The following is a 27,709-nucleotide window of genomic DNA, read 5'->3' on the forward strand; positions in this document are numbered from 1 at the left end:
TGAAAAAGATGCGAAAGCTGATATGGCGTTTAAGTACAGATTTCCAGAATGTTGTTAACACTGAGATGTCAACACATCTGGGTCTGTCTTGCACTTGTGCTGCTCTGAGTTCCAGTCACATTCACATCAACAGTCGTCTGCCATTGTTCTTTAAATAGGCTGCTTCATATTGTACGCGTCTTTACTTGTGTGTGTGTGTCGTGTGTGTGCATTTCCTGAAGTGGGCTGTTTACACAGCAGCTCCAAGCCACCCCGAGAGCACAGGAATTGGCCATGATAAGTGTTGTAAAAACAGCCGTATATGATCTAATAGGAGCCCAGTTGTTCGGAGGTGAATATATTTCTTGAGGGGATGATTAAATGAGAACATTGCAGAGGAGGTGATAGATGAAAAGAGAGAGATAGAAATGTGCCGGGAAGGAGTGGGAAGGCAGCAGATAGTGAGGGAGAGAGAAAGGCAGAAAGAAGTGAAAATTAGCAGGTGGGAGTAGAAGAGCTGGAATAAGAGAGTGAGGCGGGCTGAAAGTAATAGACAGATCATAGAGCAGGGGGAGGGAAGGAGGGGAAGAGGCTGATTGTGGGGCAGAGAAGGTACAACAATAATAGCTGTTTCATTATTCAGTGCAAGCTGGGGAGTTGGAATCTTTCCACAGAGAAAGGTGCAAGTATCTTCCAAGAGTGTGCTTCGGCTCCCCCAAAATACACACCAGGGGGTCACGCGCAACAAAGCTGTTAACCTGATTTCAAAACGTATTTTCTTCATTCTATGATTAGATGTCACATCTCTAACAACTACTTCGAAGCTAACTTTTTAGGAAATGCCTTTGATTTGATTTCCTCCCCAGAGCCAGATAAGAAGATGGATACCCTTCTTGTGCGTGTGTGTGTGTGTGTGTGTGTGTGTGTGTGTGTGTGTGTGTGTGTGTGTGTGTGTGTGTGGATTAGAGAGATGAGATCAAAGCTGGCCGCAAGTTAGCTTAGTATAATCAATGATAGTGGGAGGGAAGTGTTAGCTATACCTCTGTAAAAAAAAATCATCAAATACTCTTCTCTCTTAAAAAAAAAAAAAGGTCTTTGACGGAGTTGTGCATAACCCTGGCTATTGTAATTTAAAATAAAGCTATTGTAATTTATGAGTCAGACTCTTAGTTGGAGCTACTGTCCCAACTTGGCGCCTACAAGGTCCCACTGAAACAGAACGTTTGTCCACAACTGGAAAAGTGACTTGCTTCACATCATGGCTGACTTTGTAAGAGAGAATGAGGAATAATTCTGGATAAATATTCTGAACCTCACCTATTTAATGACTGAGGTATGCTTACACTTACCATCCACTCCCATTTCTCATGCTAAGCTAACCAGCGGTCAGCAATTCTCTGTTGGTCTATTGTGTCTGTCTTCATTTCTGGCTCTGGGGAGGATGGTAAATCGGCACACCTCCCAATAATTCGGTGTGTTCCTTTTACAAAAGTCTTCCTTGCATGTTGGTAAATGTGTGATTTTTTTTCTTTAACTGCATGTGTTTCTGTTTTACTGTAAAGGAGAGCGAGGGAAGGAGCGCCGCGTGACTTCATCAGTCAGAGAGATGGGTGGGTTCCGTCTGTGTGACGGCCTCGTCAGCGGCCCATATTAAACACATTAAACACTGGGCCGGGCTCCTCATTAATCAGCCCAGAGGGATGACAGCCAGCTCTGCTATCGGCCCAATACATCCACTCATGCCCAGGGCTGTCTGGGCCCCAGGTAATATTCCTCTTCCGCAGATAACACCATGATAGATCGACTGCAGCTTTTGTGATCGGGCTTCGCTAGTGTAATACCAACTTGTCTGGCTTTATCAGAGGAGCCCATTGAGCAGTCAAGGCAGATCAGCCTTGCACGGGTGTTCATGATTCAACTGATTTTTGACTCAAGTGTCTTGATGTTCGTGTTTGCTGATTAACTATCAGACCTATATGATTAAAAAGGTGTTTTAAAGGTGCCATCCAATCGTATTTGTCATGTCTACTCTTCTTGGAGAGAAAATGACAACCTGTATGCCACCTGTCAGTAATTTCAACAGTGTTATGAATGTCTGAGTAGCGTGATTGATTAAGTCTCCATTCCATTCAGCTTTTTATACTGTGGCATGTTTTTAAACCGATAACAAAACTAACTTGTATCCGTTGCTGAATGCAGTAACAAAGAGAAAGTGGTAAACTTTTGGGCGCCGCAACAATCACGCGTCTTTATTCATAATTTAATTGATCGCTAATTACACCCCCTACCTGAAGGGTGGCTTTTAATCATCTTTGGTCACTGATATGAGTCTCATTCCTCCTGTATACCACACACCAAGTTGATCAGCCACAAAAGCTGGCACCTCATCCATAACCATTGTGCTACCTCACAGAGAGCACCCCCCACCATTATTTTGGAAAGGCGTCTGAGGCTGATAGTGAGCGATGCACGAATCACACCAATAATTGCTGTAGTTAGTGTTTCACTTTGATTAATGTGGCGTCGTTAAGGGTCCTTGAAAGAGGAAGAACATGTAACAGTGAGGTGCTGTTAAGTCAGTACGGATAAAAGAACGCTGTAGAATGGGCAGGAGGGGGGGTTGTTCACCACTAGGTGTCTCTCTTCAGATGGGCAAGGGTCCTGCGCGTGAAGCTGACAGACAGGGTGATAGAGGTCAGACCCGGAAAGAAGGGAGCGAGAGGAGGAGAGGAGTGGTTTTCTCTTTGTCTTCTTGTTCGTACACAGATATGACTGTTTTCTCTGCCGCCTGGAGAGCCATAGATGCTTGTTGTGTTTTTTTCCCCTCAATAATCCTCCAGGTGCCTTCTGCTCTTATTTGCCTCAACTTTTTTTTTTTTACTTACAATGTCGAATGTTGCTTTCTTGTAAATCCAACAGATAAAGAAATATTCCTAACATCTTCAATCCTCTGAATGAAATGTCTCTTTTTCATGTATTCATTTATGCAACAAGTCCTCTGCATTCATTATTTATCTTCTCTTTTCGTGTCCCTGGGCCTTTCGTGCCGCCAAATGAACATTCTTCTTCTCCTCCTCTCCAGGTTGGAGATTTGCTGCTCTGCACTTCCATTCCTCTACCCTTCCCCCTTCAACATAGGAACTCACACTTTTGCCTCCGTGCTCTTTGTCTGCTCTCCTTGTATCAACTGCATTGTGCTACAGAGGTTATATCATTTTGTATTGCAGGGTCAGAAGCGCAGCAGAATGTTCGCCCACAGGCTGCTTATCTCCGCAACACCGTAACACCAGATTACAGAGAATCCCACTGAAGCCGCATAACATATATGAGCAGCGTAGTACTTGCAGGATGATTAAGGAGTGGAAACAACTGCACCATCATATCCATAGGCGTTCTAACATCTCTCCAGGTTTGGTGCGCTCTTGTATCTGTGCAAAACAAAAACAAAAACCAAAGCATGAGGAAACAAAATTCCCTCGGGTTTGTCATGTGATGGTATGCAGACCCCCTCAACAGTGATCCTCCTGAGCATGTTAGGGTGTAGCCGGGCAGACGGTGTGGCGGTGCTGCTGCTCTGCTGTGGTGCAGATGTGGAGCCAGTGTAATTAATTTCTTTAGAGACCCTTTTTAATGCAGCTATTTTGATATGTTTCTGTAGGGCAAACACCGGTGTAATTAATAACATTAATTATAGTTCCTGTTCCATTCAGGTGGTCAATTACACCTGTGTTTACCCTGCTATGACGTGTTAAATAGGCTGCAGTAAAAGGGCCTATTGCTGCCGCCTAGCAGAGGGACTCAGACAGAAGAGACTTGCCCTTAACCCAGGCACATTAGAGTCCATCAGTGTTCTTTGAAGCATCCCATTAGAAAAGGTTGATAGAAACTGAAAAATTGAACTAAGTAAAAAAAGGTTTCACGCAACTCTGGGGTGTTTTTTTTTTTGTTGCTTTTTTTTCCAAAAAGATTAAATACACAACACTGAAAATGAAACCCTCCTTTTTTTTTGGTGAATAAGCTCTGACGTAGCAAAACTTTTACTCACGTGACTGACTGAGTGTTTCAGCTTCTGGCATCTTCCAAAACGTTCCCAAACTCTGTCTTCGTCTCCAGACAGTTTGCAGTATGTCCCATAAGGGATGGAATGGAAGAAAAAAATTGCAATTTGACCAAATACAGTAAATGTAATTGCTTAAGACCTCTCCTCATTTATTTGCGAGCAGATGGCTACAGATGGCGGAGACCACCTCTTTTGCTGTAGCGTTGACCACTGGTTCTTCGTCAAAATATTAGCAATTACAGTTTGTTAAATAATTATGAGTATATATAATAATATGATATATAATAGATAATGGCAAACACTAGAACACTTGAACATGTTCAGAATATAATGCTATTCGTGTAATGCAGAAAAAGGGAATAGTTGAGCTGTATTGATGTCTAGTCGAATATTACAATATCAGCCGGGCGTAACCTGCCAATACCGCCATCTTCAGGAGAAAACATTCATGACGGAGTTTAGTTTCATCACTCTTGACCACTGCTCTAGATGTTTATTGCAACGCTTAGAAAGTTTCCCAAAACTCAGCTCGACGATTCTATGGACACACGACTGGTGAGAGGCAGAGAGACAGACAGACAGACAGGCAGAGAGAGAGTTGAAAAAGTTGTTGGTAAAGCACTTTCCTGCAGTTTGTACGTATGTCTCTACATTCATGGCTGGTGTTTTTGCAGTGTTACTCATGTTAGCAGAGAGAGAGAGCAAGAGAGTTAGGCAGTCAGTTTCTCTCTCCGGCTTGCAATCAACATCCGTGTCAGTAAACACTGTTAATGTGGGTGGACACTCTCTTCCTTCACACCCAAGACCCCTGCAGTCGCTAATTGGGATAAATGCAACTCCATGCTTCATTTACCCTCATCCTCTATATTCCTTTCTGCTCCCCCCCTTCGATTCTACTTTCACCTCATCTCTCTCTGCTCTCTTGGTCATGGGTTGCTCTCTTCGCTTCTCCGAGCTTGTTAATGGCCTCCCTGCTCATTGATACCCCAGATGTTTTCATAATCAAAACATGAGAAACAGCCATGTGGACACGATGTCTTACCTCCTGTGGGTGATTGAATTGATTTGGTTGCAACGGTTTACATGGACGCCAGACAAAAAATATATTGTGTAATGAATCAGATTGCGAGAACAACTGTTAATGCAATACGCTGCTTCCCATTTGGTGTGATTAGTACAAGCAGCATTGCAACAACAGGCCAATATGCATCCTTCATGTACCTCCGAGTAAAGAAGTAACTGGATAATTTGATATTATTCATTATCATTTATTTTGTTAGCGCCTTCCGCCCATTCTCTGCATACATATAAGCGTGTAATGTATTCATGACTCTTGCTGCACCATCATTGCTTTTGTGATGTAATCTCTTTTCCCCTGGCTTGGACCCCACCTGTGGGAGAAGAGAGAGAGAGCCGTGAGTGCTTGTGTGATGTAAAATGCCTAATTTGGGGGGTGATTGATGGTTTAATATTGCAGCCTGCAACCTTGCTGCCCCCACCTACCCAATGAAGCTGCAGGCAGGCACAAAACCGTAGCGCGGTGTGTGTATAATGTCACTCTCTATTCTCACATTCAAACCCAGCTGGTGGAATTAAACCAATTCTGAGTTTGTTTGTTGTTCAGGGTGTATTTAGCCTTTGTATGTGTGCGTGTGTGCACGCGCCCAATGTGGGCGTGCAAAAGCATTTCTCCTATCATGCCAGAGCTAAAATCCATTTAGATATATTGACTGTGGTCTAGAGTCAGTGGTCAGTTATTGCAGCCATTTCTATTTTCCTCATTTTAACCAATCCTACCTCATCTTGCCTGTCTCCTCTGTTTTCCCGGAGATACAATGCAAGTTCTCAGTGTCACTGATTACAGTTCCCTTTATTGTCCCGTATGCCCTCAAACCTCCTTCCTGAGTTTGGTTCTCCTTTTCTTAAGTTTTTCTTTCTGTATTTCATGCACTGTGTGTAGGTTTGGGAGCTTGAAAATGATTGAAGCAAATTTGTGGTGCACTGGTTTGACTGGGATTTGGAAACAGATGAAATTGTCCTCTTCACATTCCTTAGTCATCAATGCAATTGTTACATTGCTGCATAATGTCTTCATTAAGAAGTTGGGGTTTGGGTCAACAGAAAGTGGAGTTGTTGTTTTTTTTTAGACATCTAGACAGACAGACAGACAGGTTAAACTTCAGTCACAACTACTCTGAATTAACGGTAATGAGCGACAGCTAATATGAGCTTCACAGTCACAGGCAGAATGCTTTCTTTGTTGGTCTTTGTTAATAAGTTGGAATACGAGGAAGATAAAAGATAAGATAACACATCTGCGAGTATTTTGCCAAGTCAGGTGTCAGAAATCATGGTGATTCACACTTTATTTTCACTCATGTACAGTATGAAGTGAAATTCTGTATGTAGGCTGTTAGAGAGAGAGAGAGAGAGAGAGAGAGCATAGCACTGCAGCATTAGCAGGCTGAGGTGGACTAACAGTTCAGTTATGAAAGAATTTGCATGTGACAGAGTTGATTTTTGTTCTAGTAAAATATGCTTGGACCGGTCTGATTCTGACCTTTAGGACTGATCTCATGTGCAGGCGGAGGATTGGCCCTTGATGTAAGAGCCCATTAAGATTAAAAAAAAAAAAAAAACACTTAATCTTACATTTTTTTTTTTTTTCCTGGAGTTGCTGCAGTGATTTGTCAGGCGACTGATATGTGCTGCATCCCTGAATACCCAGATGAAAAGATTTGGCTCTTGTTCCTACTGCAACCAAAAAACAAAAATCAGGTACAAGAGGCAACAAGCCCAAAGATATAAGCAGAGGTAATGGCTGTTGTTACTTTGCAGTAATGAAAAGGATGTGTGAATATTATTTATGGGCTAGGAACACAACCCCAGTACTTCCTGGTCCCTGGCTTGGTCAAATTTGACCTTAGTTGAAGGAGTCCTTGCCTTTGTTGAAAACACTTAAGTATTTGTATTCTTCATCTTGACATCAGTGCATTGCTGGTATGTCCTCACAGTGAATTTACAGAACTGTGTAGCTCTTTGAAACCGCCAACTCTTTAACTGAATGACTTCCTTGTAGAGCCACGATGCTACACAAAGTCTGAACAAACGGCTAATCGTCAGCATAGAGACACAGTGGGATTGTTGAACCGCTCCAGGGAACCAATCTGTTTTTCTTTTTTCTGTGAGGAACACAGCTTGTGGCCGATCACATATAAAAAGAAAACAAGGGGAAAAAAAAACTAAATTTTATGCTTAAATGTAACATGTAGACAACAACATCTTCGAGATGCGGTGGAGAGAAAGTCATAGGTTTCCAAAAAACAAACACTGAAGAGCAGTAAATACTTGCAGTGCAATAAATGGATGAACATTGGATTAATTGTAGAATCTTGAATCTTTGGATTTCTACATCCTTTGACCTTTTGAGCCTCCCACCACACTTAGTTCCGCCTCCTTCTTTCCATCTAACCTTGCTGCCTGCCACTAGGAGAGGCAGACAGCAATTTTAAAAGTTGGATAAAGTGCCTTTAGAAGTGTTCACCACTTTTGTGTTGTTGATTGGTATTCCATACAGTACTCAGTAGGGAAATTAATCATGATATGCCTCTGAGTCATCTAGCCTTGCAGAACTATGGTGTCATTATGTTGATATTTTGTGTACTATATTAGCCATAAGGAACAACTGTCACAGTGAATGCATAATGCCAGCCAGTATGGACAAGAGTACTTTTTGAAATTTGAAATGTGCACGCACCCACAAAACCATATGTGCATGTGTGGGGCCACGGCCTCAAATGGTTGTTGTGCTAATATGTTTTTAATGTCTTTGGGATGCAGCAGACATATCTAATTTGTTTTTGTCTAAGCTGTGTGCTTATGTGGATGGGGCACATCAAAGCAGTAAAAATAGCATTTCTCATTAACCAGCCTTTCCCTCTCATTTATTTTCTTCGTCCTCACTTGCCAGTTTGTTCACATGAGGGTTTTTTTTTAGGCGCAGCCTGTGAAGTTGTGAGGAGGAGGTTGCTGGAGAAGAGATAATGGGCCGATGCTTGCTGTCCGTTAGAGGCTTTACTGCCTATAGTTGGTCCTCAGCGGGCTTTCATCAGAAACTCATCGTCATTGGAATTATCAATTGTAAAAAAAGAAAAAGACAGAAAAAAGCTTTTGTCAAAACAAGTTACATAGTGTGAATGAAACGGCCGGTTGCGTTTTTGAAAATGCAGCTTCTAAGCTTGGCAGAAGTGATGTTAGAACAAACAGAAACAGTGAACAGCAAGTTTATTTTTTGATAAAGAATGTTTGACTTTCCTGTCAAGAGCAAAACATTTTTCCCTTCGTGGGGTTTAAACATCGAAATGAGGCTTTTTGGTATTTTTATCATTCAAGATATATAGAAAAAAAATACAGTTATGCTATTGATCTTATGATAAGGCCAATGTGTGAAGAACATTGCAAGATACAACATTTACTTTACTTATTCCATCCTGTATAGTTTTACTTTAGCTGGACCTCGCTCATTACTGTCAATGTTGTTGTGCGTCTTTGTCCTTACATTTTTAAGCCCGAGATTTAGTCTTGCAGATTTGAAGCAAAGCCTGATGGTTAATTGTGGCCTTGCCTCTGATATCTGTTGTGCTTGGCTGGTAACATGAAAGTCTTTGCAGGCCTGGGTGACGATCACAGTAGATACAAGGAGCACTGAGTTGCAAAAAGCTTTGATTCCTACCCGTAAGACTAAATTGAGGGTTAGATAATTTGAAGAACAAATCTGTCTCAAAGAACATTTCATCAATTAGGCCCATTACTGTTAAACATAGTTATTTATAACATTTTCAGGTTCAACATGTGGAACATTTGCTATACACGTCACTTCATTTCATTTTGCATAAAGCATCTAACACAGTACAACAGAAAATAAATTAGACTCTTAGAAATGTGTAAGTGTGAAATATACTGCATGTGGAAATTCCGAGTCATTTGCCTGCACCATGCGGTGGAGTGTGTCGTATGTTTGTGTGTCTGTAGGAGCAGAAGGCACTAAAAGCTATACTGGTGATTGGACGCTGTTAGAGTGTATGGCAACATGAACAAATGACAAATGACGCTGTTATGATCCTTTTCTCCAGTTTCTAGTATGAACCATGATTCCTGCCTGTGAGTGATCCATTCCAGCCACTAAAATCCACCTCTGCTTCACAAAACCGCTTTGCTAGCTCAAACTGTAATGAACATCATTTTGTCAAACGGCAGCGAGCGGAGGTGAGAGCTGCATTTGACTGACTGGTCTCTCACCTCCCTACACAAGTTATTACAGCATTCATATCCAGTTATTATGTCACCTCCTCTGTTTATACTCCATTTGGTTCGTCTCCACAGCGCTGGGATAACAAGGTGACAAATGGTGTTGCAGTACTTTCAAATTCCCTTTTCAAAATTAAATATCTGTAATGAATCATAGATGGTCAATTATAATAAAGAGTTACACCAACCTTACTCTGCACACGTTTGGCTCTGTTTTGCTAAAGGTTTGCTGGATATGTTGCTGCCAGCATCTTCAACCTTCACTCTTCTCACCTTATTTGTTATAGATTGAATTCCACGTATTAAATGTGTTTTAATTCATCAAAAAGAGATGTAGGCTTTCTGAGTTAAAACGGCTGAAGTCGATGTGACCTTAGAGGCTTTACGTTATGTGACAGTCCAGATTCGTCTCCCCTTCAGCAGTTCTTTCACATCGGTGCCACAATCCAAGGGACAATTGAAACACAGCTGTTTGACAACCTGAGACGAGAACAGGCTGTATCAGTATGATCAAATGTTATTGCTGGAAAATAGTCAGTTCTGAAAGATGTGGTCCTGGCCTAAATTTTTGAATTGGAATAGATTTGGTTTCCATAGTAATGGCTACTGTCTCGTCCGCCCGAATGATGCCAGTGGACATGCATTTTTATGAGTCCTCAGGCAGTGGGGATAGTTTTGCCTCCTCTCCTTCTAATAACAGGCAAAACTGTAGCTCATTTTAATCACATACTAGCAGACTCTTTTGTGTTATAGTGTCACTCTGCAGTTCCATTCAATTTTGATGTGCCTTTAAAACGCGATTGTAAAGTGAAGACAAATATTGATGGTGAAACAGAGCAGGATGATGCTAATCATCTGCAGCCCTATCAGAATACATTATTCTTAGCCAATTCACGTTGCTGTGGAAACTGTTTAAGAGTCAGTAGGTCTGCCAAGGGTGTGCAGATAAACATGTCATCGTGTTTGTGTGACATGATGTACTTGGGTGTGTTTTTATCAATTGAAGTGCTGCACTATCTGATGGCAAAGCATGTTTGAAAAACAGATTAACAGACTTCCAGAAGACATGGCGGGTGAGAGAGAAAAGGACAGATGATGAAGGAGAAGCAAGGAACTGCGAGCTAAAGTCTGAATGAGAGGAGTGAGGCAGAGTTGGAGAAAACGACAGATAAATGGACAAAGATATTCTAGCTGTGACGTGTGTGTGTGTGTGTGTGTGTGTGTGTGTGTGTTAATAGATTGTTATGGGGGAGAGTATTAAACCTTCTTCTGTGAGGTGCGATGAATTGTCTCTATTAATGAAAGTGTGAGCCATTGTGTGGTCATGGATACAAGATGCACACAAACACACACGCACATGCACACACACTGCTCCCTCCGCAGACTCATATCATTACCCATCATTACACCCCCCATTTGGCATCAGCCGGCCAGATCGATCATGCCCGATAACTCTGTCTAACTCCAGGCCGGCCTCTCTATCTCTGTCTCACCCCCTCTCATATCTTTCTTTCTCTCTATCTCCCTTTTTCACACCATATCTCCTCTCGCCTGGTCTCAACCCCCTCACACAACACTCTCCTGCCTACTAACTCTATCTGTTTCAACATTAAATCATCTGCCCACCCTATCCTCACAAGTTTTTTTAGTTTTGCTCTCTCCAAAGTATCTCTTCATCTCTTGTCGACCAAATCTAACATCCGCTAATATCTTCCTGGATCCTCTCTCGGTCCTGTGCTATATTTCCCTAACTCATACCTACCTTTTACCACTGTGACAGGCATATCAATCACTTTGCATTTCCATTGGTTGCTGACCTGCTTTCAACTTTACTTTAACACTCCTCTTCTTCTTCCAGTGTTCCCTCCCACAGCCTTTCATCTTTCTCTCAGTCTGTCACCCATCTTGCTCTCTCCCAGGCAGCCCAGTTACACCAGCTGTGTCTTTTTTACATGACTCACCATCGCTCCCTCTCGTCTTTGCTGCTCCCTCCGCTGCTCCTCCTTCTTCTCGAGCACAAGCGCCTAATAGTGCCCCTCTTCCTCATCCTTTTCTCTTCCTTTGTATAGAGAGAAAACAAGGTGCTAACATCAAGTATTGAAGGCTCAAGGCTGAGTTTGAAATCTGGGCATAAGGTGCTAGTCCAAGAAAGGCAGCAGCAACGGACGACAAACAAATTTCATTCCTCCTGATCTCATTTGAAGGCTTGATAACATGGACTGAAAAGGCAGAGAGCTACTTTTCGTCTCCTTCACCATCCCTCTCTTTACTTACTGTATTTCTCTTGATCTAATGATGCTCTTGCTTGTGTATGTTCCACATTGATTCTAATTCAATTTGGATGGAATGGGTCTTTCAGACAATTGTCTGCAGCGAGGGCCCCAGATGGATTTTTAGCATCTTCTGCCGGCATTAGAGATTAATGGGGATAAGGCCGCACTGGACAGAAGAGAGTAACAATCAATTTCTGAATAGCTTTATATTTACACATTCTCATGTAAAGAGTAATAAAGGAGAGAGAGTGTACCATATTGCATTGGAGAGAGAGAGAGAAGCGCAACGATTTTCTCGGGAGAAAAGGCAATATTCAATGAAGAAATTAATGAATGAATATTGCCGTAACAAGATGGGTCTGTGTTGCATTATATCAGTGACATGTCATCTCTGGAAATAATCAATGATGTTGACAGTAAACAGTCAATGATGATTCACTTTAAGCTAAGAGATATTTCCAGATGCAGAGTTATCGGTTGCATCTTTCTTCCTGACAGCGAGGAGTTTAACCAGGGGTTCATAGCATGTGGGAAGATTGAGCTAACCTCCCAGTTCCCCTGACAGGTTCCCTGACCGACTGTAGGAGACACGAGTGCAGCGGCCAAGATTCATACCCCCATCCGGCTTCCCATAGCCCAACCAAGCAACTGGAGGCAACACAGGGACCCCATGTTGGTAGGCAATGCATAGATAGCTGCATTACCTGGTCTGGTAATATGTTGTTAACTAACTTTAAAAGTTTGTTAATACTTTATTTACAAACTTTTAAAGTTTATTTCTAATCTCAGGTTTGTTTAAGTACTGTGAAGGCTGTGTACCGCACTGGTACTTGACCAGCGCAGTGAGCTCATGTCCATTTCACAAATACAAAGGTATGAATGTTACTGCACTGAACCATGGATGGCAGAAAATACCTCCACCTACCCAGTGGCTCAGAGTTTACTGATAGACATCCAATTATACTGGGATTTGACCAACAGGGAATTCCACCAGCTGTGAAACTCTGTTACAGACAGAGACATTGAAGGCTAGGGGACTTCCCTCAACTGTCTTTACACTGATGTGGAAGACATTGTGAATCCCCATGGTTACGAGAAGGCAGGGATGTGTGTAAATACCCCAGAGATTTGAAAAGATGAATTGGGGAGCCTTTTATGGGACTGGACTCTCAATGGAAGGTCACCGGTGAAGAGCCAGATCTTCTGACTAGGACTTCTATCGTCTGATGTGATGGGGCTTGATGAGTGACTGGAAGAAATAACAGTTAGTGCGCACAACCAAGAAGTGATCCCATGATCCCAAACAGAATGTCTCTGGAAAAACCAGAGACGATCTGCATCATTTGAGGAGATACAGACATGGTTTTGGTGTAATGGTGTAATGAAAGCGAGACTTCAATATAAGAACGGCAGCTCCTGAGGAGGTCAGTGTAGATGCTGCTATAGTGTTAGTTATATTAGAACTGGAGAGCATTTATTCTTTCAAAGATGAGCAAAGAACAGAACTGAAAGGTTTCCCCGGTGGAAAAACATGTTTTCACTCTTCTAACAGCTTGCTCCATCAAGAGTCACATAGTTTGTTGATCTGAGGCTTTTTATGGGTGACTTCTCTGATGGTTCTGGGGGGAAAAAAAGCACATCTGACAGAGGATGCCAGAAGAACCCGCGAAGATGGAACACTTGTCTCAGCAGTTTCTTTTACACAAGGGACCTTCAGCAAAGAGATAAAGTGAACAAACCAAGAGAATCTGTCTACAGTAGTGTGAATAGTGGTTTTATCTTCAGATGGACTCAACACAGTGACAAAGTCCAGAGATGTGTAAAAAAGAACACCAAGGAAGCAGAAGAGGTTAAATGAGGTCCAAAGGAACTTGTCCAGAGACCTTGTTCTTGCTGTGTTCTCACCAATAGGCCACTGTAACCTCTCTTTGGAACCGAAGTGTTTGTTGATGCCAGGATGGCGGGCGTGATAGGAGACCCAGGAAGCGGAAAACCCAGAAGCAGAGGGAGACCGAAAGAAAAAAGCTGGTTTGAGAAACTTGTATGAATTAAAGCTGGCTTTACCTTGTCCACCATCGCTAGTGGACAGCGACGGACCACACAGGTAAGAATTTCAGTGGGGGTCCTTGGTTAAATCTCCAGGTCAGACTGACAAGAAAAGAGAGGGCAAAGAAAGGGTGGACGGCTGAGACCAATAGCTGTTGTCAAAATTGAAAAGGGATGCTAGTGGAAAGATTGTTGGTCAAAACAAACTAGAGTGAGACATTTTAAAAGCACATGATTTTTTTTTCTTTAAACACCTTACAAGCCAGCCACTGAGTCAGAGCCATTTATTTGCAGCTATCATACAGTGACACTCAGCCTTTGTACTGTAGATTCATTTTGACACAGTCTGTTTTCATGCCCACTGTTGTGACACTGTTGCCACAGGGAATGAAGTGTGCACAAATGTGTTAGCAGTCGCGTGTGCCTGTCCTTGGGGCATCACTATACTGCACGTATCTCACGTCAAAACATCAGTGACTTGCCAGACGTGAGCTGTTTGCTGATGTCATATCCTTAAGCAGCTCGGGCCTACAGTGCAGGGACCCTGGCCCCCTAATATCCCTGGCAGTCTGTAGTGGCTATTGTTTCCTGGCTTTCTCACTCTTTGAGCATCTGGCTGAGAAGGTCTCCAGAGGCTGTGCTATAAGCCCCAGACTTGCTCCCTGCAGGCCGTCTCACTGACAGGAGATCAGGCTACATCAGTATGTGTGAGAGGTACAGCGGGATCTAAGGGATGGGTCCCATTTCAGCTGAACCAGCAGTCTGAAAGCTGGTTGCCAGAGACTCACTAAAAAAAAAACGTACTTTGCACTTCTGCGTGTTTGAGTGTGGTCAGTTGTGTGTGTTTCTTGTGGAAGGCACCAGTGAGGGAAAAAAAAGGAAAGCATACATAGAGAGTGAGAAAGTGAGAGTGAGATGGAAAATATATTTGCCCTGTTCACACCAATCTGTTTGTGTGGGAGTGCATTAACATCTACGTGGGCAGGAAGGGAGGCTGAATATGCAAAACAGTTGGAACAAAGGCAAGTAACTCTGGAGCTGCTGTGCAAAAAAGATGCTGCATTTCCTTGACTTCTGCCAAAGCCAAAACTGCTTCTTCTTTTTTTTTTTAATAAACTTGGAGAATGAACACGTGTACCTGATATTCAAGTTGAGAGAGCATATCTGAACCAAAGGGAGAGATATTCAGTCTCAATGGTAAACAGACTAGGGTCAATTTGAGCTGGGATTCACAATTGTGCTTCTCTTTTATTTCAGCAGGGTAAATCTTCAACACTGTAAATCAGTTCAGTAATATAATCCGAGTGTCTATATAGAGAGGTACAAATTAAAGGAGTGTGGTAATTAGCGGGAATCGAATTGCATGATTCAGAAGTTTAAGGCCACTCATTTTTAATTTAAGAGAGCTAATTAAACTGATACTTCACCCAAAAAGTTTATTTTGTCTTTAAAGTATTCACAAATAGGTGTCTCGAGCTCACAAAGATGTTTATCTCACCCTCCTACATAACTTCTTTGTGACACCAGAGTACTGAGCAAGTTAGTCACATATATTTAGCTTGAAGCTAATTGCGACGGATGGCTAACAAGAGAAAGCTGTCCAAAAAAAACGTCTCTTTACAAACTCTCAAGCACAATGTCTGGTGTAATTTACATCTTCTTTATTCAGCTGTGTGCCAAGTAATCCACAAACACATTCATTTGAGTTAAAAAAACAAAACAAACTATAACTCTTCAAAATTGGCACTTCCAAGATCGAGCTGTTGTTAGCCGTCAATCAATGTTAGCTTCAAGCTAATCATTGGCTGGCTCTTACCGCATTCTGTAGTCACAAAAAAGTAACACAAGAGAGAAGAAATTGTTGTTGTGAGCTGTTTGCGTGGACCCTGAATGGCAAAATGCACATTTTAAGGGAAGTACCACTTCATATTAGGTAAAAATTGAGGAACTGAATGTCGAGTGCACAAATTAGTTATCTGAGGGGTTGATCAAGGTCATCATTAAAACATTATTTGAGGTCACGATTCAAGAAAAAAATATCCCTCGCATCTTTAGTCTTTTTAGAAGTAAGCTAATCAAGGCACAGCATTGTTTTCACTTTCACGTGAAGAAACACCTTTGTTAATACATTCAGTTGTGGAGTGTGCAAGGCATGGAAGCCATTTATGTATGAGTGAGCTAAAAATGTTATGCCGCATTGTGTAAGAGACAGCTCGTATTAACGGGGATCTTTTTTGTCTGTGTTCACTAGAAAACACACAGCATAGCGAAGTGATATGCGTCTGTGTGTGGCTTCTTTTATTTCGGTAGTGGAAGGTTTCAAGCAGTAAAGGGATTTGAAAATGTTTGATTTTGAACTTCTTCATGTTAGAAGTCAGTTTGATCAATGTCTGCTGCGGATCTCACTCGCTTCAGGGCACAGCGAGCTGATAGATGAATTCCTCGGTGTGTGTCCGTGGACTGATGTGTAGGTGTACAGTGAGGGGGGAAAAAAAGAACAGAAACAAATCACTGGGTATAAGCATTTGTGTGTGTGTGTGTGTGTGTGTGTGTGTGTGTGTGTGTGTGTGTGTGTGTATGCATAACACAATATCTACATCTTCCTAGTATAGAGGAGGTGTGGGTGTTGTGTATCCGGGAGCTTCCATCTGTGTGTAGTGTGCACTGATTGAATCACATATTCAGAGCCGCTAATTGGTATTGTCTTACTCATAGGCTTGCAGCAGCTAAAAAAGACACCAATGAGTCTGGACTTTATCTGCCAGCCCAGCCACAGCGTCGGGCTGGCAGTCAGGCCTCAGTGCCCAGCCTGGCCCTGGAGCCCAGCGGCCTGCAGAGGAACCCATGTGCAGAAAAGCTTTTAGAGCGCCAGCAATCCGATTAAGGCAGCTCTTTTTTTTTTTCTGCAGCACTGTTGATGCTGAGATAAGTGTTCTTGTGGGCTCCTCAGATTAACTCTAAAAGCACGATTTCATTAAACCAAAAACTCAAATTTCGGACTGCATCATTTTGGGTTTGTTCTTATATTTTGAGGTGATAAGATAGTAGAGGAAAGTGTGCATTCATTCACAACACAGACACACACATGCAGGCATACAGCAGCCGACACTAAGATGTGAAATAATGATGCTGGATAAAAGGTGGTGAGGCAGCTTCTGACAGAGTGAGTGGTGGTTGATGAATAGGGACAAGGAAGATGGATTTTTTTCTTATACTTTTGATTTGCAGAAATAGATGGGAATTATGAGTCTGCTTACTGTATGTGTGTTTATGATTGTACGGTTTTTCAAAGACAGGTACAACTTGAAAAGCCTCCATATTTATCTCCAAGTGTTCTGGCTTAGCATCTGTGGAATGATGGATGATGTCTTCATCGCTGGCCAATTCTCTGAAGTTGTGGTTTAAGCGCTGGACTGAAAAACAAGATTACATTTAATGGACATTCACTCCCATATAGAATTAACTGCTCGCTAAACACATTCAGGCTGTACATCACACAGCAACAATTCTGTGGTGTTAAATAAACACAATAAAATATTACAAGAATGATAGGTAGAATTGTTAGTTTCTTGAATAAATTCCACATTAAAGAGTATATTTGAGTGTCAGCTCAGCAAAATATTTTAATAGTGGCAACCGGGTTAATCACAATTAACCCTGTCTAAAGGAGATATAGCAGCCTGACTAAGTCATATGATTACAAAGAAAATGAATAACCTTATAAAGCAAATGATGAGAACAATCAATCAATTAGATAAATTGTATTTTCAGTGAAAAGTATATCATGTTGGCCTTATTGTGACCTCATTTTGAGCATGCAAAAAGCACTTTAATATTACTTTGCCCTTTAAAGGGGATATTTTTGGCTGGATGAATGGTAATGGGCTGGCCAGAGTTGGGCGAAGTGGAGTGGAGGCTGCAGTGACCCGCTCGCAGTTGCATTCTCCAGACGAGCGTTCACATATGTTTCGTCAGCAGTGAGTCGTTTGTTTTTCGGGTATCGTTACAGTTCAGATTTGCAGTGTGTTGATGGTTTTTCCACATCAGAGAATCTCCCAGGGATCAGATAAGCTCAGTCCTTCTTCCTTGTGATGGTTTCCAACAAACTTCACGTCATTCCTCTAGTCCAGAATCCCCCGACAAGAAAATAGGGATTTTACTACAGCGGCAGGCTGCAGACCCAACTCTCTCTGTACTGCGTGGTGTGGCTAAGCGAGGCTAAGCTCTTTTCCTGCCCAACGGCTCAACCACTGCTACCAGCAAAAGCTTCCTCCACCTCCAGCCGCTCTGACTTCAGGTCAGATTGCACCTGCGATTAGAGTAATTTTATTTGTCCATCATGGGCGCTGGTGTGTGGCTGTTTCTCACTGCAGGGATGGAGTGGTTTTATAGGTTAACATTTCATGTAGTAGTCCAGGGAATAGAGGGAACTAGTTATTTTTAGCACAGTGATAATTTTACACTTTAAATAGGGATGCACTGTAACATCCACACACCATTGCTATCAGCAGATATCGAATATTTTTTGCTATGTCATTTTTTTTCTCTGATCTTGGATGTTTTCATGTGTTTTTTGATTATTTTGCAAAATGGGATCATAATTTGTTGGCTAAATCAGTGAATTATTATTGGCATATCTATATAGGCAGAAAAAAATCCAATTATGCATATAGTTTAAATGTTTGGTTTTTTTTTTCTTTCTATTAGGATCCCCGCAGATGAGCCTTTAATATTCAGGATCTCAAGGATTCATGGAAAGTTTATTGTCACATGCAGCACACGACAGTGAAAATGAGATGCCCCACCATTGAGGAGTTCACCTTCCAGACACGGTGAGCACCCCTGTGACAAGAAGGCAACAGTCCAGCCATATATTTGATTTAGAATTGTTTGCTGTGATTTAAAGACATAAACAACAATTTACTGTAATTGACACTGATGAAGTAAACAATTCCATCCATTTAGCACAATGCAGTCAGTGCGTCATGGGCTAGAGAGTCAACTGCTGGCACATTTTGCTGCATTGTCATTTTTTTCTGATGCAGAATTAGTTGAAGGTGGAAGCCGCTGTAGACGAGAGAGAAACGCAACCGTCTGTTGAGAGATCAGAGCGTTCATTCACTACAACAACCCACATTTATTTTTTCTGTTTCTCAAACTCAACACCACAATCTTATATTGATGGGGGAAACAAATCAATGATACAAAGACCGGATGTTTCCCTCTGCGAGTGCTCTCGTAATAATAATCTCTGCAGGTACATTTTTGTACTCCCTAAACAACAAATATTGATACTATCTGGTCGTGCATTTCCTTCATCCTCCATTGCAATGTTAATGCCCGCCAATAATTGCATTGAATTGAAAGTGTAAGCATGTGATCGACTTAGTAATAAGGTGTCAAGCCAGCGAAGACACTAAATAGGTGTGCTTAGCCGGTTACAGCTCCCATATCTTCATCAGAGGGTGACCTTTAGCATGGCCTGTTCCCGTCTAGTTTTCCTCAGGGTGCGAGGATGTGGGCAGAGCTCTAGCTATATACAGTAGGAGTGCTCAGCAGGATCAATAAAACTGCTCCCAGACACACCTGCAGTACCCGAGGTGGCCTTTGTGACACAGAGATAAAGAGAAAACACTCCCCGGGCTGTTAGTGTCTGCCAATCTCCCCTGTCCCTATTTTCCCTTGGTCTCCTTAACCCACACACATGGATAAATCAAACCTGCATGACAGAGGAGGGGGAAGTACTAATATTTTCCCGATCCACAACAATATTGTATCTTAACCTTTTCTTAAAGGCAAGGAAAAGTCCTGCTATCCATCTGTGCCGAGCTATGCTGAGACAGCTGAAATAGCTGGAGGGCGGGGCCCATGTATATTTACTAACTCTCTGTTCAATCCATCACCAGATACAGCATGTTGGGCTCCATCTGTCCGTCAGTGTCCTCACACATTCCTCGGCCGCTTCCTCTCCTCTGGTCACTTCATGGTCTCCCACACTTGATATGTGCATGATAAAAGAAGGATCTCTCCTCATTGTCTTCCCAGAATCCTTTTCTGTCACTTGTCTTTTGTTGCTGACTCTTCCACCTCATTTTTTTCTTCTTTTTTTCTCTGCCCTTCCTTTTTTACCCCTTCTTTTCATGTCCAACTCCCTTCATTTCCCCGAAGCTTTTCGGAACAGAAGTAGTGTGTAGTATGCTGTCCAAGCAGGTTACACAGGGTAATTTGAGTCTCTGAGGGTGCCGTGGGGCTTGGATCTAGTTTTGGAAGGTGTGCTGACAGTCAGCAATCCGGCACTGATCACACCACAGTCACACAGATCGGTAAGATGTGTGAAATCCTGGTGGGAAGAGGGTAAGTGTAAATGAGTTAAGCAGAGAGCGAAGGGAATGGAGTGATTGTAGTTTTATCCACATAGACAGAGTTGACAGAGATGTCACTTTTCACTGTCGGGGCCGTGTTAGTTTTTGAACTAGAGTCCATTTGCACCTGACATGATGGGAGAGTTTTCCGTCTGAACTCGTGTGCAGGATGAAGAGTGTTTTCTTTGTACAATGAGTGTGTGTATGCGTGTGTGTTCAGCTACAATGCATGTGCTTATTTAGGCAAATTAAGCGATGTTTAAATGTGTTTGAAAAGTGAGTGTAGTCTCTACTTAGAAGTTTTCACAGAACAGCCGACGCATGCACGCACACACACGCACACACACGCACGCACACACACACACACACACACACACACACACACACACACACACACACACACACACAAGCACACACAGCAAGAGAGTTTGAGTGGAGTAGACAACCGTCTGGTATAGAAGCAGTTTTAATATGTTAGCCTGTCTCCCTGCTGGCCTCCCCTCCCCCTTTCAGGGACGGCACTAATGCCATTAAGTGTGGGACAGATCTGTTCCATGTCTGCAGGCCTGCCAGTCTACTGGTCTGCCCTGAGACCACTCTCCATCTAATCCTATCCTCTCTCTCTCCCTCTCTCCTTCGCCTCTCCCCTCCACGCCAGAGACAGGAAGAGGCGGCTGGGAGAAAAAAAAATCTAATAAATAAATGAGAGGATGCAAGAGGAAAAAAATATATAAATTAAGTTCTCCATTCTCGTAAATCATGTTGCCAACTTCCAGTAGACAGGAGGGCGGAGCTTAGGGGGGGAGAGAGCGAGAGAGACCACAGGAGGAAGAGGAAGGGAAGGGCGGCGAGCAACTGGGAGAGAGAGAGAGTGCGGGAAGCATTTCTGTTCCACCCTCAACCAAAGGCTTGGCTCTGGAGACTTGGCGGCGAGGTGTTTTTAATTGATTTTTGATTAGATAGACATGTTGGGGGGGTCCATTAGCATGAGGGGAATGAACCTCTGAGTGGAAGGGAGGGGGAGAGAGAGAGGAATGAAGGAGAGAGAGGCCAAGAATTTTTTTTTTGAAGACGCTGTAAAGCAAATGACAAATAAATAAATGCATATGCATATTTGATACGCTGAGATGGGATAGAGCAGGTTTTTTTTTAATTTAAACTGCTTTGCAGCTTAATTGAAGACATTATTTGCTTTAATTATATACTGTTACCCACGGGTTTCAGGTTTTCACTGAGATAGTTTCAATGCTGGATGTACAGTAGACAGGCAGGGGAGGGCCATCTTACATAATACTGCTTTTGTGTTCATATATGCAGTAATACAGTGTACACAGATGCTGGTGGGGACTGACTTCTGTTGTGGTCAGACTGGTAACACATACAGTACAACATTTGCACCTCTGCTCTTGCTTTGCAAATAAATAGTTTATTAATTCATACTGTGCTACCCACTCTCTGGGAAGCTGTGGAATCAAACCAGGAACCTTTGGTTTACTAGGCCGTGCCATCCAGAATCGATTGCCCAAAGCTTCAAACTACGGTCAGATGTTTTCCAGTGTATTTTGAGCACATTTTGAATTGGTTCGATTCAAATGGCAAAATTTGAAAAAAGAAAAAAAAATCCTTCCTATCTTTGAGCTGAAACTAAGTCTCTAGGTTCAACATAGTCTTGGCCAAGGAAGAACAAACACAGTGTGCCTCAAATTAAAAATGAAAACTCAAGACCTCTCAGTTTTTCACTGTTAGTTGGCCACGTGGCCGAGACCTCTTCTTCTTCTCCTCTCTATCAGCTATTCGTAACATCGCCTATATCACCACCTTCTGACAAAAAAACTCACTTTGCCTGTCCTATTTTACTTGCTCTAAGTCAGCTGATAGAAGAGTTTGCTTTTCCTTTGTTGGAGAAAGAACTGAAAAATCATGACTAGAAGCTGATATCATCATGGCTGTCGCCGAATACTGAAACCACCAGAACTACAATTTGAATGTCCATCATCTGAGGTGAAAGTGTATAAAAGACAGCTTCATTGCGAGGTGCGAAGTGATCAGCATCCGTTCGACTGAGATGCATCTGTAATAAGTTGTGTCTTGGATAACATAAGATGTAATTTGGACGTCACAAGCCACCTGTCACTATTAAACAGGGAGAGCTTGTGCGAGAGGAGATCATAAAGTGAGTGTCTCCTTCTATCACATAATTAGTCCTCCTTCAGTCTCAGCGCACTTATTTAATGTTACTTGAAGATTGAATGGCATTGCTCTAACACTCCTAAATGGAGCAGTAATTGTCCCACAGTCTCAATAAACTGCACATGTTTGGTGAGATCACACTTTAACTAGCCCCTCATGCCGACTAGCAACAACAACTGACGGTTACTAAAGCCTGATCCCTCTATTTTATGCAAGGGATTCATGTTCTTGAGGGGTTTACGTCTCTGGAAAGATATACTTTTGTAAGCTTTGACATGCAAATCAAAAGTTAGGCACATTGATTATATTCCTTGCCATCATAACTCTGAATTAAAACTCATTTGGCAATTTCAAAGCTCCGAATCGGATGTCTTTTTTTTGCGTAGGTGCTCTCACAGTTGTCAATAATGTAATTTGTTAAACTTTTGTCGATTTGCCAAAACAGCGAGGGTTCATTTTGTTAATTTAATATGCCATTATCTTTAATTATAAATATTAAATATTTATGGCAATAATCTTGATGTCGATCAGTCCACCTACTCACACAAATGACTGCATGTACAAAGACCCCGTGCTCATATGATAACAGAGGAGTATTCACTGTAATAACAAGAAATCCCGTATAGAACTTTGTTGCCATAGTGAGAAAAATGAACTATCCTCAAAAAAAGGCCCTGACAAATGACCTCTCACATATTGATTGCTGTTCACCCAGAGCTTCATACACAGTATAATAACAACCAACAGCGTGCACACAAGCGTTGATATTTGTTGCGGGTTTTTTTTTTTCTCCTTATATTTCCTATTTGTCCTCAGGTTTAGTTTTAATGGCTGAGCAAATCAAGGGGAGAAACACAACACGGTATTCTCCAACCATAAATTAGATTTGCACCTCCAGCAAACCTTCACTTCGCTACTTGGTAACTTATCTCACTTCTCATAAGTTTTCCAGTCTCCAGACACCCCCTACCCCTCTCTCCTCCCCTACCCGTCTGCTTTCTTCCCCTCCCAAACTCTCATCCTCCTGGTCAGTGAAACTGGCCCCAGCTGCACTTAAACACAAGCCCAGAGCTGCGGACGTAGACATATTCACATACTCCCACTCCCTCACCATTCCCTCTGAGGCACATAGGGTTAGCGTAATATCCAAAGTGCAGGTGGGACCTCGATTTTGTACCGAGGCTAAACAAAGCACGGCGAGAGCATGAGCCAAGTATGGAGTGATGATCACTGCAGAGATTGAACAATCAAAGAGGGGAGGCCGGCGGTGGGGGCACTCATGGACTTGGGGAACTTGCACACTAATTGGTAAATTAGTGAAACCTATTTCAAAGCGCCAGGCTTAGCTTTGGGGGACACCCACAGCTCATTACAGACTCATATTCTGGGCAGAGGAGGAGAAAAATAAAGGAAATTATACAATTGCTCAGGTGAGAATGGCAATTAAGCAAGTGCTTAAGAAGAGGAGGAAATGAAGCCTCATACACGCATAATTTACTATTGTCTCTTGTGCCTGGCTTTAAATCACTGATGATCCGGGGCACATATTTATGGCGGAGCAAGGAGGGAACGAGAACTGTTTGTGTTTGCCTGCGTATTTGCATGTGTTGGTGCACGTGCAAATATATGTGCATGTGATTTTATACGGTTGCATGTGAGTAAATATGCATGCATAAAATTTACACTGATGTGGTTTCACTGCAATATTTAATTAATACATGCAAATTAATGAATTCTTAAATAATGCCACTGTATGACTTATAACCAGTAGGTCTGTCTTGCCCAGTGAAACCATTGTAGACCTTCCCTAAACACAGTTTTTTCAGTATGATTTTGAATTCTGTACGGCTGATCCCGTGAAGAAGAATTTGCAGTGACGGGTATAAGACAACGTCATCAATCAGGGGCGACTTCACTTAAATTCATATTGCATCAATAAGTCCTGCAGGGTTTCTTAGAGAGGAAGAGGTCAGATTTGTTGAAAGATATTGGCTGCACAACTTCATAATTCACCGGAGATTTGATAGATTCAGGCCAGTTATCTTTGCAGGGGAAGAGGCTAATTTAGACATTAAATCTTCAAAATTTTGAGTAGATGGCTGCATCGATGAGAACACATTTTCTTTGGTTTCCCAGCTTTGAGAGCTAACTGTTTGTTATTGATTTACCTGTTGGAAACCACACAACAAATTCTGTTTCAGGGTAGATTTTCACTGCCACATCAAAGAAATTGATTCAGGTAATATTCAAAAATACATGAGCACTGCGAGGCTCTGACAGTTTGGTGAGTAAGGAGTAAAAGTTTGGGATGCTCATAGAACAATCATGAGGCAAATACGGAGTCACCTTTATTTTTTCCGTCTCTCTTGAAAAGGTGTACTTGTCGCACAATAACAGAGTACACTAACATCTGTAAAGGTGACAGAAAAAGCTTCTCGGTTGCTCTTAACCTTCATTCCTGCTCCTTGTCCTTCATTTCTCTCCACTTTGTCCCTGTCAATACACGTTGAGTATTTCTTTACCCGCCTCCCCCTCCTTGTCCTCATCCTCTTCCTCTTCTTCAGCCTTTGCTCCGTCCGTTCATCCCTATTTGGAGGACATTTTAGATATTTACACAAGGACACACCATCAATCCCTCCAAAAACCTCCCCTCACCCTCCTTCCCCAACCAATTTGCCAGCTGTAAAACTAATATTGTTTTTAATCAGATGCAATTAGGCCTGCAAGTTAAGATCTCCTTCCAATTAAAACTCATTAGGCCTATAATGTCATTAGGGGAGTCCTGAGTAACCACTGCTTGCTAAGGCAGCCCACTTACCACAAACAAACAGTCGGTAGGTCGGCCTGTGTTTTAAAATGAGGCTCAGAAGAGAGCAGGCCCAGGTTGAGATACTTGAACACTGCTGAGCCACTTTTAGCAGAGAAGAACTCAAAAATGAAATCTCCCTTTCCATCCGTCACACTACATTTAGATGACTTACTTCTCTTAAACCATCCAGTTGTTTACATTTTGTCTGGAGAGAGAAAGCTTTTTCATAAAAGCTGGGAATCTGCTGGAGTCAAAGTTTTTTCCACGACATGTTTTTCTTGTAGATTCCTTTATAACATCACACGCAGTGAAAACTGGGGGTGAATCTGTAAAAAGTAGTTTTAAGTGGAGATAAGACTGAAGTACAGGACACATTTCCACCTTAGTAGGAACAAAAGTATTATACAATTCAATGTACTAGCAACAAGGTAGAGAACATAATCATTAAGTTTCATACTTGACTTAAAATTTGTGATCTGATGCTAATTTAAGTGGATCAGAGTGCAGTAACAACTGGTTATATATGTATATACAGTATGTGTGTATATATACTTATCTGTACACATACATATATACACTTGTATATACATGTCATTATGTAATATAAATATATACGTATATGTACGTATACGTATATATATTCATATATATATGTATATTTGTGTGTGTACATATTTGTGTGTATGTGTGCGTGATTGTGAAATTACAGATAAAAATAACCATAACCTATAACACTGCACTGCATAATAAAATTATTATTAGCGCCACAGAAACAATACCAATACAGGAGAAACAGAGTTTGGATCAACTGTGTTGGAGTTATGACATCTGTGGTTCAACAACTTTGCACTCAAGTCGGTGTTAAATGTTTTTCATTCTGTGAAGCTTTATTTCACAGTTATTCACCGACAATAACTTTTGAAACTTCATTCACTGATGGAAAATAACATTGGTGTGTCAAACAGTACCTGCCAGCACCACACAACGCAGTGTGAAGAAGTCACGGTCACTTCATGTGTGAAGACTGAGATTACAATGGGTGACAACACTTGACAATAGGAAGAATCCGACTTTCTGTTTTGCCTGCTACATTAAGATATGAGAAAGTGTTGAACCAAGCCAGACAGCAGAAGAGCCGAAGGTGTATTGGATTAGTGCGTCTCTCCGTCGTGCTCAAGAGGAGTTAGTCATTGATTCTCGTGCCCACTGCTGAAGAGTTTTTCTGAAACCTTGAAACAGCTCTACCTTGAAGTTAATGTGCTGAAGGCACACAGACATTCTCGCTAGGTAGAAAGAAGAACTACCTTTGAAAACTCTCACACTCCACCATTTTCTTTAGGCATGCAAAGAAATCTTAAGGCGTATCATTTTTATAATTTAAATGACCTGAGCAGGAATGCACTTTGTACAGTATGTACAGACTTGATAAGACAAGAGTTCCCGTACAGTGAAAAAGGCCGTTTATGTACAAGTGTTTCACTTCTGTGGATAGGGCCTGTATGTGACTGTGTGACACCAATCAGCAGTAATTACCACAGGGGTTTGAGTTTCTCTACCTTCACTAATTGGCCTTTGCTGTCAATCAACAAGTGATTTCTGTTCACAATTGAGCTAAGGGGGAATGATAGAAGCAGTGATGGCAGGATAATTGAAAATAATTGAGCAAATTGCGTATTTGAGAAGTTGGCTTCATCAGCACTGCGGGGGTGGAATATGAGCATGTGGAGAGATGAGAGGTGAACAGTGGAAAACGCCAGATCTTAATGATAAACAAAACGCTCGCCTCCATTTCACCACCACCCTCAAGAATAGGAGCTGCTTATCTGAATAATCAGCGCGTGCATGTCTCCATCATGTCACATGCGTGGAAGACGATGAGCACCTTTGATCCCTGCAGCCTGAGTTTAGCAGCTATTAGACAGCCTGAGGGCTTACAGCACGACCACGGTCTTAAAAAGCCCCTCGAGCACAGAGGAAGTCAACCTGTATAGTTCAAATGTGTTGGAATCCTGTATATCATTCAGCAGTTATACTCATGAATCATTTGTATGATAGCTTGTGGTAAGATATCAACAATTTCTCACACATAAGCTCCCAAATGTCCAGCCACAGAAGCGATCGACGTTTATTCGCAACCCCCCAGTTCCGTCACCTGGTCAACAGCTGCAAACATCCCACTAAAAACAACTGGTTTTGCCCGGATGATAACATCTGGAAGTGTCCTGACATGTCACTCCTTGCTCAGAATGACTTGAGTTATACAAGAGTTATAGTGCATTACTTTTCTAAGTATAATTACAAAGAGGCGCTGAGAACAGTCTGTATTTAATGTGTTAATTTAGTACGAGGCATGTGTGAGCCTGAGAAAGAGGGAGGGTGAGAGAGAGAGAGAAGGAGAGCCCAAATATTGAATATTTTTCAAGTCCATTTGGTTTAATGGCTCGGAAAGTGTCCAACATTTGTAAATGTATAATATCATAGCTAATGTGAGCACTTTATCCACAAACTTTTTTTTTTTTTTTTTTTTGGTTGGGGGGGGGTCCAGTGTGTGCAGCAGCATGAATCAACTTAAGTCTACTAAATTTTTTCGTCCGTGGGTGGATTCGTGCGTCTGATAGAGTAGCAATACTGACGAGCTATTGGGACTAAAACGCGGCCCCTCGGTTTCAGTTGTTTGTCATCT

General features: G+C 42.0%; 1 protein-coding gene across 3 annotated transcripts in view; it reads left to right on the forward strand.

Annotated features, from left to right (window-relative positions):
- Nucleotides 1-1,638: 1,638 nt before the first annotated feature.
- adgrl1a (adhesion G protein-coupled receptor L1a) overlaps nt 1,639-27,709 on the forward strand; it is a 142,927-nt gene continuing 116,856 nt past the window's right edge. For 2 of the 3 annotated variants that reach the window (XM_086186329.1, XM_086186335.1), the window contains exons 1-4: nt 1,639-1,743; nt 12,185-12,295; nt 13,531-13,723; nt 18,373-18,497. The gene's annotated coding sequence lies outside the window, so the exon portion shown is untranslated. The remainder of the gene's footprint in view (nt 1,744-12,184; nt 12,296-13,530; nt 13,724-18,372; nt 18,498-27,709) is intronic. The other variant, XM_086186333.1, reaches the window with a different exon arrangement.

This window comes from Aulostomus chinensis, chromosome 18 (assembly GCF_037954235.1).
Source record: "Aulostomus chinensis isolate RoL2024-O1b breed Wild chromosome 18, RoL_Achi_v1.0, whole genome shotgun sequence".
NCBI lineage: Eukaryota > Metazoa > Chordata > Actinopteri > Syngnathiformes > Aulostomidae > Aulostomus > Aulostomus chinensis.